The sequence below is a fragment of the Salarias fasciatus genome, chromosome 2 (assembly GCF_902148845.1).
Source record: "Salarias fasciatus chromosome 2, fSalaFa1.1, whole genome shotgun sequence".
Lineage (NCBI taxonomy): Eukaryota > Metazoa > Chordata > Actinopteri > Blenniiformes > Blenniidae > Salarias > Salarias fasciatus.
This window is the reverse complement of record NC_043746.1, coordinates 30,519,376-30,533,382: the sequence shown is the minus strand read 5'-3', so window position 1 is coordinate 30,533,382 and position 14,007 is coordinate 30,519,376.

Genomic DNA, 14,007 nt, shown 5'->3' with positions numbered 1-14,007 from the left:
ACCGTCCGCCCCCCCCCCCCCCCCCCCCTCCACCCCCATCCCCCCTTGCTCGCTCCTTGTTGTTACCTGGACCTGGTGGAGGTGATCATATTACAGCCTGCTGATTGACTTGAAGTCATGTTGTAACATCTCTCTCTTCTCTCTCTCTTCATCTCTCCCCTATCTCCCCCCTTTCTCTCTCCCTCTCTCTCTCTCTCTCTCTCTCTCTCTCTCCACCAGCTGCTCAGCTGAAAAATAACTGCTGTAGGTGCAGCTTGCTGGAAACCCTGCCATTTATTTCAATGAAGGTTTTTGAAAGCGTGTGTGTGGCTGATTGCATTTGAGTGTGTGTGTGTGTGTGTGTGTGTGTGTGTGTGCCGGGGGTATCTTTGTCCACAGCTTGCTCTTTATGTTGTGCAGCAGGTGACTGGAATACTGATTTCCTCTGAGCCTCCCGGCAGATCAACACGTCTCTTTCTCTCTGCTGCGGCTCACACACCCCTTTCTCTTTTAATTGAGTAGAAAAAAACTGCAGCTCAATGAAAACAAAGCAGAGAGAGAGTTTCTCGGGTTTGTTTTGATGAAGGAGAGAACATGATGTGTTGGTTCGTCACGTCGGCGTCGGCGTGAAGCTGCTCTAACTGATTGTTTCTCTCGCAGCACGTTGAGATCGATTCCTGTAAATCACAGCTGTTTTCATCACACGCTGATTGAGTGATCGATCCTTCCCACTTTATTCAACTTCCTGTCACGACGGCGTCACTCAGAGAAGTTTAAACAGTAAAAAAACGAGATGGAATTAAGATTTCAGGCAAATGAAGCAGTTACTTTAATGTCCAAACATAATAAATAAAGCGATTACTGATGAAGAGGGATGTAGTCGCTATCTGGTTTATAAACACAGTGAAATTGAAGAAAAGCTCCATCTTAAAAACTTGACCACCAGCCGGGACGGCTGTTCTTCCATGTGCCCACAAGGGGGCGCAGGACCATGACTAAGAGTGTAGTGTTAGAGTTATGACACTGACTTAAAGGGGAACAGTCGTTTTTACAATCTGGACCTTATTTCACATTCGTAACAACAACATTTACTCACCCGTTTGACTTTCGTGTGATTATCAGTTGGTTCGGAGATAATTAGATGCTCCCATATCCATATAACGGCAGCGGGCGGGGCACCGACATGCAGCCATTACAGACGCTCTTTTCTCTTATGTTTGTTGTGGGGTGGTAGATACATGCAAATTTATTAAGTCAGCATCACTTAGCGCTATTGGGAATTCTGTAAAGCGGCTAGATTGAGCAACTCTCTGGGAACTCTGAAGTGATGATGTCATCACACTGCGCCGTGGCGCACATTCATTCTGTTTGTTTACATGGAAGTAGCGTCTCTGCTCTGCAGTCAGACCACGGCATCTCGATCGGCTTTTTTATGTCTAGAGGCTGGGATGTTTACTGTTTAGTTCATTTGAGCAACAACAAACGGTGATACTAGTATATCTGTCAATAACAAGAGTTGTACATAAACTGTAAAATATTCTGTACACTGTTGCTCCAAAGGAGTCGGAACAAGTTTATAACATTCTAGCCAACTCTAGACATTAGTAAAGAAAAAAATTAATAGCATTAGCATCACGTTACCTCGACCTGTTCTCCTCCTGCAGCCGCTGGATGGCATTCTTTTTGAGGTTCATTCTCTGGATCTTCTGGCCTTCATTTCTCTCCTGAACTGGGAAGAAGTCCTCAGGTGTGAAGTGGGCACTACACACCCGATAGTCCAAACGTCGTAAAGTTTGAACTTTGATGCTGGGGTCCATGTTGAGCGCTATTAGCCATAGCTTCAATAAATCCCGGTCACGCAGTGGGAGCCTGTGAGCTCAGTGACGTCCAGCTGGTCATTTTACTTTCACAGCCAGGATATATGCACACTGGAACCATTGTACCAAAGCTACAACCAGCTGAAAATAAACTCTGACTGCCTAAAAAAGCCGATCGAGATGCCGTGGTCTGACTGCAGAGCAGAGACGCTACTTCCATGTAAACAAACAGAATGAATGTGCGCCACGGCGCAGTGTGATGACATCATCACTTCAGAGTTCCCAGAGAGTTGCTCAATCTAGCCGCTTTACAGACTTCCCAATAGCGCTAAGTGATGCTGAGTTAATAAAATTACATGTATATACCACCCCACAACAAACATAAGAGAAAAGAGCGTCTGTAATGGCTGCATGTCGGTGCCCCACCCGCTGCCGTTATATGGATATGGGAGCATCTAATTATCTCCGAACCAACTGCAAATCACACGAAAGTCAAACGGGTGAGTAAATGTTGTTGTGACGAATGTGAAATAAGGTCAAGATTGTAAAAACGACCGTTCCCCTTTAACAGGCAGCATTTTTTGTCTATCTAATGTTAATTTGCTATGTTTAAAGCCTGATGTCACACGTTCAGAATATTAAAAGCTTGTTTATATTATAATAATAAGTTTAACATTGCTTTATGGCATGATAGGCTAGATTTTGCACCATAAGAGCTTCATACAGACTCCCAGTTTTCTCTCAACCTGCAATGATGCAATCAATCACATTATCAATAACTCCTACTGAAGAACACCCAGGCATTTTACCTCAGCTGTGTCAACATAACTGACGAAAGGAAACAATACAGAGGCGACTGCTGGACAAAAAATGGCAGAACCCAACAGTCATTGTAGGTCACTGCCAACTCTACTATTCGAATGTCAAAAAAAAAAAACCCGGGGGACTGCAGTTTGGCGCCCCTCCCGGTACTTGGCACCCTCAACGGTTGCGTGTGCCCAACATCATGAAGATAGCAAAACTGCACCGATCATTCAGACAGTTTTTAACCCTCATTCCACTCATAATGTAGCTTTGGACAGTCAAACTGATTCAACTTGTCTTTAAACAACCGAAAACACGCCGCATGCTTCGTTTCTTTTTCTGCGTTTGTAAGGAGTGAAAATGGCCCTAAAAATCTTCATTTGATGACTTGATATTTTCGCAGTTTAGCTACTGTGTTTCAGGTCATGAGGAGTGTTATTTACCGTTTGCTGCGGCGCTCAGTTTGATGCTCAGAGACACAAACATTAAATTTCTGCTGTTTTCCTGTCTGGAGCCAGAGATCGCCTCCGCTCCGGCTCTTCCTTTATTTCAACACACAAGCCCATGTTCATTCAAAACATAACATCTGATTATTCACAGTATTTATTCAGTTCCTGTGTTCAATTCCCCTGCGTCCGACATTCAGAGGGGTTATCTAAATGCTAATGTGGCAGAGTGTTTCACACAGCAGATCACCTCGTTCTTATCTCTGAGCTGCGGGGGGGCGGAGTGTGTTTTACTGAAGTCGACATGGCGTCGTCTCCTTCCTGAACACACAGGACCTGACAGCAGGGAGGGGGTCTGGAGGGTCACCCTGCAGGGTCCAGAGGCTGGATCAGGACCCAGATCCCAGTGCCTCTGCTGTGTGAACAGAAACTCGCTTGTTTCCACTGTTTCTGCTATTTCCATGTAAACGTGAAGCACAAAAGCGAGGTTTTCTTCAGTAAACGGGGTTTAACAGACTGGTACTGCATGAACACATGGAGTGGAGCAGGATTCAGACTTCCTCGCTCCTCCTCTGCCTTCAGTTCTTCTCTTTAACCTGAATCTCACCTCCTCTGCTTCTCCTCGCCCTGTTCTCTCCTCTCACAGCTCAATCTGAGCGCGCTCGGCTCTGGAAATCACCTGGCTACAGATAAATACCCCCGAGGAATTTGTTCTGCGTCTGAAGTCGGCGAGGCGGGCAGCAGAAAGCCCTCCTCTGTGCCCCCCCCACCCCCCCTCCCCGGCTTGTATAACACTCCTCTAATGGAATCTGACCTTCACCGCATTCCTCTTTTTGTCCAGCGTTAGCAACAGCAGCAATGGATCCGCTGACTTCTTCTCCCAGATTTCCCACTGAACGCACTCCGGCCGCGCTCGTCCCGGGAAACCACGGTTAACCCCGACAGGAAGTGGAGGCAAAGTGAAGTGTTTGAGGGGAAAGGTTTCTCTCTGGTTAAACACTCGTCCGGTGGCGGTGCCCTCTGAGTCTCCTTCACGCTGCCTGACTGATCTGATCTGGAAACATGCACTTCTCCATCTGAACACAGTTTATTAGACCAGCTTGGTCCAGATCCATCCAGTTCCATCTCACTGGAGGTGAACAGGTTGTCATGACAACAGAACCTCAGACCGGCAGGTTTCACTGACCTGGCTGGTTATATATTGACGTTCACTTTAAGGCTGAAGGTATTTTCACTGTCTAGACCATTTAAAATTATTCTTATCAACTTCTAGGATAAGAAGTTTCCAGTGAAACAAGCTGCAGACAGTCTCTCACAGCCTGGAGGTGATTCTCTGGATTTATGGAGGGACACAGATTTAACAAAACAAACTATTGTGAGTGTTTTATTACATTTGCATGTTTTATATGGATGAAACCTGAATTCCCATTAAGTTACTATATTGATTCTTGAATTGAAAAACACTCTGTCCAGGACGATCTGCATGTTCCCCCTGTGGTTCAGGAGTGTTTTTCCGGGAGATGTAGCTTCTTTCCATATCGAGGGCCACGTTCTGAAAGGGATGTCTGTTTCACTAGTTAGTGCAACAGGAGAACACTACACTCTAAACATTAACAGTGGAGAAGCCCAAAGAGTTGTGTGAAGTGGACTGAAGGGAAATACCCATGGTGCAGCGCTGCTGAAGGTTTGAACAGTACTCATTGTGATGTGAGCGGCTCCAGCGACCGTGAGGCAGCACAATACGATCACAGCTCCTGGTACAATACTCCATTGAGGCGGTGAAGCCGCTCAGCCTGCTGAGGCTGCAGGTCTGGTGGGGGGAAGAATCCCTGCAGTGGGCACATTTTATCCCCCTCAATGTTTAAGTCATGAGGCAGATCTTCAGTTCAGACAAGTCGTGCAGGCGTTTCTTCTCTGTTTCTCCCTTGTTATTCTCTCTTCCTCACACTGCATTCTTTCTCTGCCTCCTCCTCATATCAGCTGAAAGCATCAAATAAATTCCATAAACTATTTATTTCGAAGGCATTGCAGAACATTAGTGGAGATGTAACTGTATTCGTGCTAGAGGATCATGGGAAAAGGCAGCGTCTTACACATGCATGTTTAGAAACAGAAACAATCCCATGGACTGATTGATTTTAGCTGCTGGAGTCAGGGAAAAGTACAGATCTGAGTACTAGAGAGGAAAACTGATAAGAAGATGAAAGAAATAAGATAAACTGAAGTTTTCTGTTCATCATGTGGGAACAGAGAAAGTTCCTGCAGTTTAAACTGAAGTCGATGAGTCTGAGAAATCAATACAACCTGAAGCCTTTTTTTATGGAATCATGATCAGTTTCTCTGAGAAAGCTATCAGACTGAGTGTGGAAAACACCGCGAGCCACAGGTAGCCGCAGCTAGCCACAGCTAGCCACAGGGAGCCGCAGCTAGCCGCAGGTAGCCACAGGGAGCCGCAGCTAGCCACAAGTAGCCGCAGCTAGCCGCAGCTAGCCACAAGTAGCCGCAGCTAGCCGCAGGTAGCCACAGGTAGCCGCAGCTAGCCACAGCTAGCCACAGGGAGCCGCAGCTAGCCACAGCTAGCCACAGGGAGCCGCAGCTAGCCGCAGGTAGCCACAGGGAGCCGCAGCTAGCCATAAGTAGCCACAGTTAGCCACAAGTAGCCGCAGCTAGTCACAGGTAGCCACAAGTAGCCGCAGCTAGCCACAGGTAGCCGCAGCTAGCCACAGGTAGCCACAGCTAGCCGCAGCTAGCCGCTGCTAGCCACAGGTAGCCGCAGTTAGCCACAGCCACACAAACATCAGAAACACTGCTGCTGATAACTGTTCTGTTATGTAGTCGGTGTTTGTCGGAATCCTTCATCAGTCTACTGAATGATCTCAGGTAAACGCCAGTGAAGCTACAAAAACTCTCAGGACAATCAGAGGAAACACCTGAGACCATTCAAAGAATCCTGTTGATACTCCTTCACATGGGACGTCTTAGTTTGAATCAAACTTGTTTCATTACAGGGTGTTGTGTGGAGAGTTTTGAGGGAAAATGGTAATTTAATTCATTTTGGAAAGAGGCTGGTAACACGAATAAACCCAGGAGAAGGTTAGAGAACCCCATGCAGGTTTAACTTCTGAATTTAATCTCTTTTTAATTAAATAGTGTTGTTACGGTGTTAGTGTTAGCCGTGTGTGCGTGGCCTGCTTCTGCTCTGCTGTAATGTCAACTGTTTCCATCAAATATCAGTTTCCTCAGTAAATCCAGACACAGCATTGCTCAAACCTGCCGAAAGGAATACGCCGAAGACTTTTGACCCACGCCCTAGCCCTATCATTGACAAAGTTAGGCAAGCTCAGAAATACCTTTCTTGTGTCTCTGCGTCCAGTGGCTGGTTCCCAGCTGTTAGCATCGCAGTGAGCTTAGTTCAACTGCTGGCAGTCAATAGGAAACAGAGCCAGACTGACGAAAGTGGACAAAATACTCCTTCCAGTGGTCCAGGGGACGGCGTATTAGCACGTGAAGTAAATCCGAATGGTTATGAAACATTTTAAAATACGTGTTATCTTTTCAATCTGTTAAAATAACGTTTTCATACACATAGATCTGCACAAGCATAGTGCTCCGCGGAAGGATATACCAGCGCTAGGGCATTACCAACTTTATTATTTTTCAAGTCGACTTATCCGTCAATAAAGTCGAAGTCGAGTCGACAAGTCGTGATGACGTCATCACATTGACAGGGGAGCAACACGGACCCACAGCTGTCCAGCAATGAGCAGCTTGTATTAAAATTCACTGCAACAACCCGAATTGCTCGGGCGCCACCCTGCGATTCAGAAACAGAGAAAAAGGCCAAACAAATTCTAATACTAAATGATGACATATTGACAATGTGCTTCATTTTTTATAAACAATCTGTAATAAAAGAGAAGATAGACAGTCTGGAGTGCCGGAAAACCTTCTCGAGGATGTGTGGATCAGTGCACCTGCATGGAACGTGCACAGCTGAGCCCAAAAATGTAGTATGGGAGAAACTGTGTGCGCATCGGTGGTGCGCAAACGCAAACAAGACTCAAGCATCAACAGTCCCTCTGACATTTTAACCCGAACAAAACAAAGGCTAACACCTTGAGCTTCTTTTAAATTTAAATTTAACTGCACAACATAAAGTGCAATTAAAGCTTAAGGCGGCAGCAGCCCAGACGCACTCCATGCGTGTCCGCAACATGTTTGAAAAAAACAAAGAGCTCGTTGTCTTAATGAAATAAAAAAACAAAATAATCAAAACCCAATGCTGTCAAAATTATAATTCAACACTGTTCTTGCCTGCATGGTTCACAGAACATTACTTAGACAACAGTTTTCAACGTGAAATAAATGGAAATTAAAAACCAGAACCACAAATAGGCACCAATCAGAAACCAACTTCAACTTGCAAAAAAAAAAAAAAAAAGAGCTCGCCAGCCTCTAATAAGAGAAAGGGTAAAAAAAAAAAAAAGAATCCTTATTGCTGTAATATTCTGAAATCACACTCAGCTTAGTAATCCTACTCTGGGTCCTATTCCCTCACATTTTTGGGCTTGCGCTTCATGTTTTCATGGAGACAGATGAGTGCATCGACACGCGCTGGACGAAGGCTGCGCGCTGTCGGGGGATCGGGTGACAGAAAGAATAACCTGCGACTTGTCGACTCCTCCTAATTTACGTCGACTTGTGCGACGGGAGTCGACTAGTCGACGAGTTGACATTTCTGTTAATGCCCTAAGCAGCGCACAGCGGCTGAGTCTACGGCTTCTACTGCTGTGCTCCGTATATCCTTCCACAGAGCACTGCGCATGAGCAGGTCTGTGTGTATCAAAACAGTATTTTAATGGATTGAAAAGATAACACGTCTTTTAAAATGTATTATAACCATTCAGATTTACTTCACGTGCTAATACGCCGTCCCCTGGACCACTGGAAGGAGGATTTTGTCCACTTTTGTCAGTCCGGCTCTGTTCCCTATTGACTTCCAGCAATTGAGCTAAGCTAACTACGATGCTAACAGCTGGGAACCAGCCACTGGACGCAGAGACGCAAGAAAGGTATTTCTGAGCTTGTCTAACTTTGTCAATGATAGGGCTAGGGCGTGGGTCCAAAATCTTCGGAGTATTCCTTTAACTGCTAAAAATAATTCCTGTGCACTGTCAAAGAGACCACAAAGAACTCACCATCTCGTGCACTTTATTAAATAAAATTATCATTACAACACACATTCTGCTAAAACAGTTCAAAGGAGGAGTCTGTTTTTTTTTTTCTTTTATATTCAAAAAATAACATTTTGATATAGAATTGTAAAAAAAATCAAACCAAGCAAGGGAGAGGAAAGAAGCCCAAAAGATTCATGGGAAGTCTTCCCGTTAATGGATTTAAAATGAAAAAGGAAAATAACAAAGGAGCAGGGAACAAGCAGAGAAAACTAACAAATGACTTTCCAGGACATTCCTATTGGACATTATACATTTCCATTGTTTTAAAATTCTATTTTAAGATCTTGTTGCACTATTTTCTTGTTTAGTTTTGGTTTCTATGTCTATCTACAGGAGGGCAAGCAAGATGAAACATCACTTGTGTGTCTTTTATGTTCGTCAGAATTCACAATAAAGTTCACTTTGACTTCAACTTTGATTAAAAAACTAAACAGCCTCGTAAATCACATTTCAACTCAGAACCAGTGAGATGCTCTCTGGATTAGAGATAATTCAATAATAGAACCTTGAAGGAGTGAAAGCATTTGAATGGATAAATAATTTCTCCATCAAGTTCACAAAAAGTCCTCAACAGTTGAGGCTTGGAGGTCCGACCGACTGCCTTCTCTGAGCATGAAAACTCAGGAGCCGACGTATCGGAAACTCCAGCGACTGAAGGCTTGGTACCTGATGGCTTCTGTCTGATTCTTGTGCACCGCCGTGCACGCCGTGCATCCTCCAGAGCTGAGACTTCTCTGCTGCTTAATGGAGCAGAGCGAGGCAGCCATGAATAAAACACAGCCAGGCGGAAGGAATGGCGCTCGCTGGAAGGTGTTCACACGCATCGTGCACAGGAATGTGACACATAATGATGGATCGGAAGCTGCAGACCGCGGCGCTTCCATTGTGCTGGCTTCTTACTGTATGGTGGCAAAGTGTGAGGAGGGAGGATCTCCCTGGGAAGAGAGGAGATGCTGCAGCTGCTTGTTGTTCTGCGCTTCATCCTGAGCCGCTCTCAGCTTTCAGCTCCTTAAACCACCAGTCTTCAGTTTCACTCGTTAATTTGGGAGCTGCCAGCGGAATGAAGTGAGTCAGAGGAGAAGACACACCTCTGCTCTAACTGAGTCCAGCTCACTGCAAACTAGAAACACTCCAAGAAACTTCACACAAAGCACTCAGATGTAAAGCTGTGAACAAAATCAATATCAATGTTAGCATGGCACTACAAAAGCCATTAAAACGTAAATCTCAATCTACTGAAGAAACGTTGGCTTGATATATTTTTGATTGGAATAGTTTGGTCTGGTGTAACACTGAAATATCCAGACTGTTGTTGGAGGTTCCAGATTCTGTGTGGAGATCTGCGAACACAGCATCAGCAGCATGTTGGTTTTAACCTTTAACAGAATGAATTATGTCTTTTTCTATTTGGCTATCTTATAGAATATTTCTGGGCTTACGGACACATTTATGCAGCGTTTTAATTTCAGAAAAGTGTTGCGTTCACATAACGTTGTGAAAATGATGCAGGTCTCATGTTGCTCCACTAGTTGGTGCTGTTGGCTGTTTTAGTAATGAAACCACACACATATGATCAATGCATACATTTGTATGGACCAGGGTGGACCGTATTGAAGAATATTTACTTCAGTATTGAATTTAAGTACATTTTTCAGGATCTGTAATTTACTTGAGTTTAATTTTTAGGGAAAACTTATGACTTTCACTCCAATACATTTGAAAGTGAAAAATCGCGGCTTTAACTCCACTACATTTCTACGAAGATCCTCACTACGCGTTACTTTTAGGAAAAGCTTTGAAGTCAGAGGATGAAATTTTTTTCTCTTCTAAAATCTGATCCTGTGTGATTTGTCCCAGTAGTGTTGCCATACCTGTACCAGACAAGTCCATGTTTGAGTTCTTTGATTTGTATAATTTCAAACGTCTGCTGCGCTCAAACTTCATCCCCAGCTACAAAAACTCACCATCAAACCTGAGAAAGCATGTAGGTAAGATAACATCGTGTAAACATTTGTTCAATTCCAGATCATTAATTTAAATGAAGTCGTCTGTACTCGTCGTTATTGCAGTTTTTGGTCAGTGAAATGATATTGTATAGCCGCTTCTTTGCTGTATCCTTTGTGAATTAATACATCAGTTAACATCAGATAACTCACACGTGCGACTGGCATCTGGCATGCGTGACTCCACAGCTGGCAGCGCGGTCATAAAATACTGAATGCTGCGCTGCTTGTTTGGCAACCGCTGGAACCAGGAAGTGTGACGTCTAGCCCCGCCCACCAAAGCTGTTCTGTCCTGAAACGACTCATTTTGAAGACGACAGATTCTTTAAAAGAAATGTTTCTGTAATAACAGGTGAAAAATGGGCTTTTTTTTTTTCTAGCATTTTTATAGTAAATGTCTTACTTATTGTACCTTAGACTTCAGTAAAATTTTGACCGAACAACTTCCACTTGTATTGAAGTAATATTTGACCAGGAGTATCAATACTTTCACTCAAGTAATGGAGCTGGGTACTATGTCCACCACTGGTGTGGACAGACCAGCAAGTTGGATTGTTATTACGGTGACTGTCACCTCTAAAACTACCAAGTCCAGGAGAATCTGGACTGGAACCAGGACCAGGAGCAGGACCAGGAGACATCTGGGCCCTGTTTCTGGGGTGGGAAATGTAAAAAGCGGCTTTTGAAGAGTCAGCAATCGAATCGGGCACTCGCCAGTTGCAATTTGCGATTGAGTGTCATTAAAAGCTATTGAATCTGCCCATGGCAGTCCAAAACATTAACCCTGGGCCACTGACTCAAATGCTGTGGAGTCACTCTGAAAGAGCCCAGAATCAAACTGCTATCATAAGTCCCACTGGACTAGAAGTCACAGTTATTTAGAGTGTGTGTCAGGTCGCTCCAGAGCGGACCGCTGAAGGTAAAAGTGTCTATGAACGCAGAACTGACTCAGCTGCCACTCCAGCGAACCAAACCCTTGGTCCTTATCCAGGCCTGGCTCTGCTGCCGCCCCCCTTCCAGACCTGAATGAGGACCAAACAAAGAGCAGCTGTCAAAGGGCCGCTGCAGTGCTGGGCTCAGCGCAGAAATGAAGACCTGCTGTCCTCTGCAGCCAAATAGACTCCCGGTATCTAAGAGGCAGCGGCAGAGAGCCACATTTCTTTCACGACGGCCTTTTAATGAGCTCTGATTAAATATCTGAGCGCTCTCCGAGTGCTAAGGGCCAAGTGGTGGATCTGTGACCACCTAAGACCAGAAGATCAAGAAGAGGAAGACAAAGTCTGAGGAGAAACCCTCCTGATGGATTCTGCCTTTATTTGTATTTAATAACCAGTCGTGTTCTGTAATATGGAAAGATTTTCAAATTAAGATACCTCCCATCTATCATTAGTTCAAACCAAAACTAAACTCTGACTTTGATCATTGAAGTAGAGAGTGAAGAGAGTTTGATTAATCTGATTTAAGGCCTCAAGTTGAAATTTGAAGACGACAAATGTAAAAAAACCAAACCAAAGCAACTCTGAGCTGCAGAAACGCAGCCGATCCAGTTTTATTGGTGTTTCATTTTGAACTGGAGTCAAAGTCTTCTGGATCCAGCCCTGGTGCTCTGTGCTTCAGACCTGTTCAAATAGGAACCGTAGTATTTCCAAACGGCTGCAGACCCGGAACCTTCTAGTAGTGATCTGCTCTCTTATACGGGAGCCTTCTAACAGCAGTGTTCTAGGTCAGTGCTGATATTATTGGCTTCAGGAAACAGAGCAGATAATCAGAGGTTCATGATGTTTTTCTACATAACATTAGCTTTACCACATTTATTTCTTTCAATGAGAAAAAAAACAAGATTAAAGTGACTTTGATGTTTTAAAAATGAAAATTATAAAACTCAAACTCAATCAGTGGTTTAAATGAAATTGAATATTTATTCAAATTTATGGAGAACTTTTTTTAAAATCATTTTCTGTTTGTTGCATTGTCATCATGAAATGAAAGTGAAGGGAATACTGATTTACGTTTCCATTTTGCTCCTCAATTGCCTTCAGCTGACTTTGTGAAATCACTTTACCAGACAACACAAACAGAAAGATTGGACTGAATGGTCGCTTTTAAAACACTCCAGGGAATGCTCCATGTTGGTCTCACGGCACAAACAATTGACGCCTTGAACTAATTTGAAGGAAGAGGCGGGGTGATTTAATGATTTGTTCTTCTTCCTTCATATTTATGAGCAGTGAGCAGTTTGCATTCTGAAGGTCAGCCCTCGCTTTCTGCATGTTTCCATCCAGGACTGCGTGATTAAGTGGACTTTTAATTATGTTGCCATTTCAATTAAGGCCGCCGGTGTGATGATGGGCCCAACGGCCAGCGCACCAATCACTTCATTAACCGCGGTGGAGCTGCCAAACACGACGCCTTTCTCAGGTTTTGAATTTGTGCTGGTTGCTGTTCATATTTGCGCTGTCAGAAACAATGATGGTGGTCTGAGAGATGAATCAGAACAATAATACAGACTGAAGTTTAACCAGCATCATGTCTTTATTCACATTTCTTTGCCTTTCATGCATCTTAAAGGGGAACGGTCGTTTTTACAATCTTGACCTTATTTCACATTCGTCACAACAACATTTACTCACCCGTTTGACTTTCGTGTGATTTGCAGTTGGTTCGGAGATAATTAGATGCTCCCATATCCACATAACGGCAGCGGGCGGGGCACCGACATGCAGCCGTTACAGACGCTCTTTTCTCTTATGTTTGTTGTGGGGTGGTAGATACATGTAAATTTATTAAGTCAGCATCACTTAGCGCTATTGGGAAGTCTGTAAACCGGCTAGATTGAGCAACTCTCCGGGAACTCTGAAGCGATGATGTCATCACACTGCGCCGTGGCGCACATTAATTGTTTGTTTACATGGAAGTAGCGTCTCTGCTCTGCAGTCAGACCACGGCATCTCGATCGGCTTTTTTAGTCAGTCAGAGTTTATTTTCAGCTGGTTGTAACTTTGGTACAATGGTTCCAGTGTGCATATATCCTGGCTGTGAAAGTAAAATGACCAGCTGGACGTCACTGAGCTCACAGGCTCCCACTTCGTGACCGGGATTTATTGAAGCTATGGCTAATAGCGCTCAACACGGACCCCAGCATCAAAGTTCCAACTTTACGACGTTTGGATTATCGGGTGTGTAGTGCCCACTTCACATCTGAGGACTTCTTCCCAGTTCAGGAGAGAAATGAAGGCCAGAAGATCCAGAGAATGAACCTCAAATAGAATGCCATTCCAGCGGCTGCAGGAGGAGAACAGGTCGAGGTAACAAGACGCTAACGCTATTCATTTTTTTCTTTACTAATGTCTAGAGTTTGCTAGAATGTTATAAACTTGTTCCTACTCCTTTTGAGCAACAGTGTACAGAATATTTTACTGTTTATGTACAACTATTGTCATTGACAGATATACTTGTATCATCCTTTGTTGTTGCTCAAATGAACTAAACAGTAAACATCCCAGCCTCTAGGCATTAGTAAAGAAAAAAATGAATAGCATAGCTTCATGTTACCTCGACCTGTCCTCCTCCTGCAGCCGCTGGATGGCATTCTTTTGGAGGTTCATTCTCTGGATCTTCTGGCCTTCATTTCATTCCTGAACTGGGAAGAAGTCCTCAGATGTGAAGTGGGCACTACGCACCCGATAATCCAAATGTGGTAAAGTTTGAACTTTGATGCTGG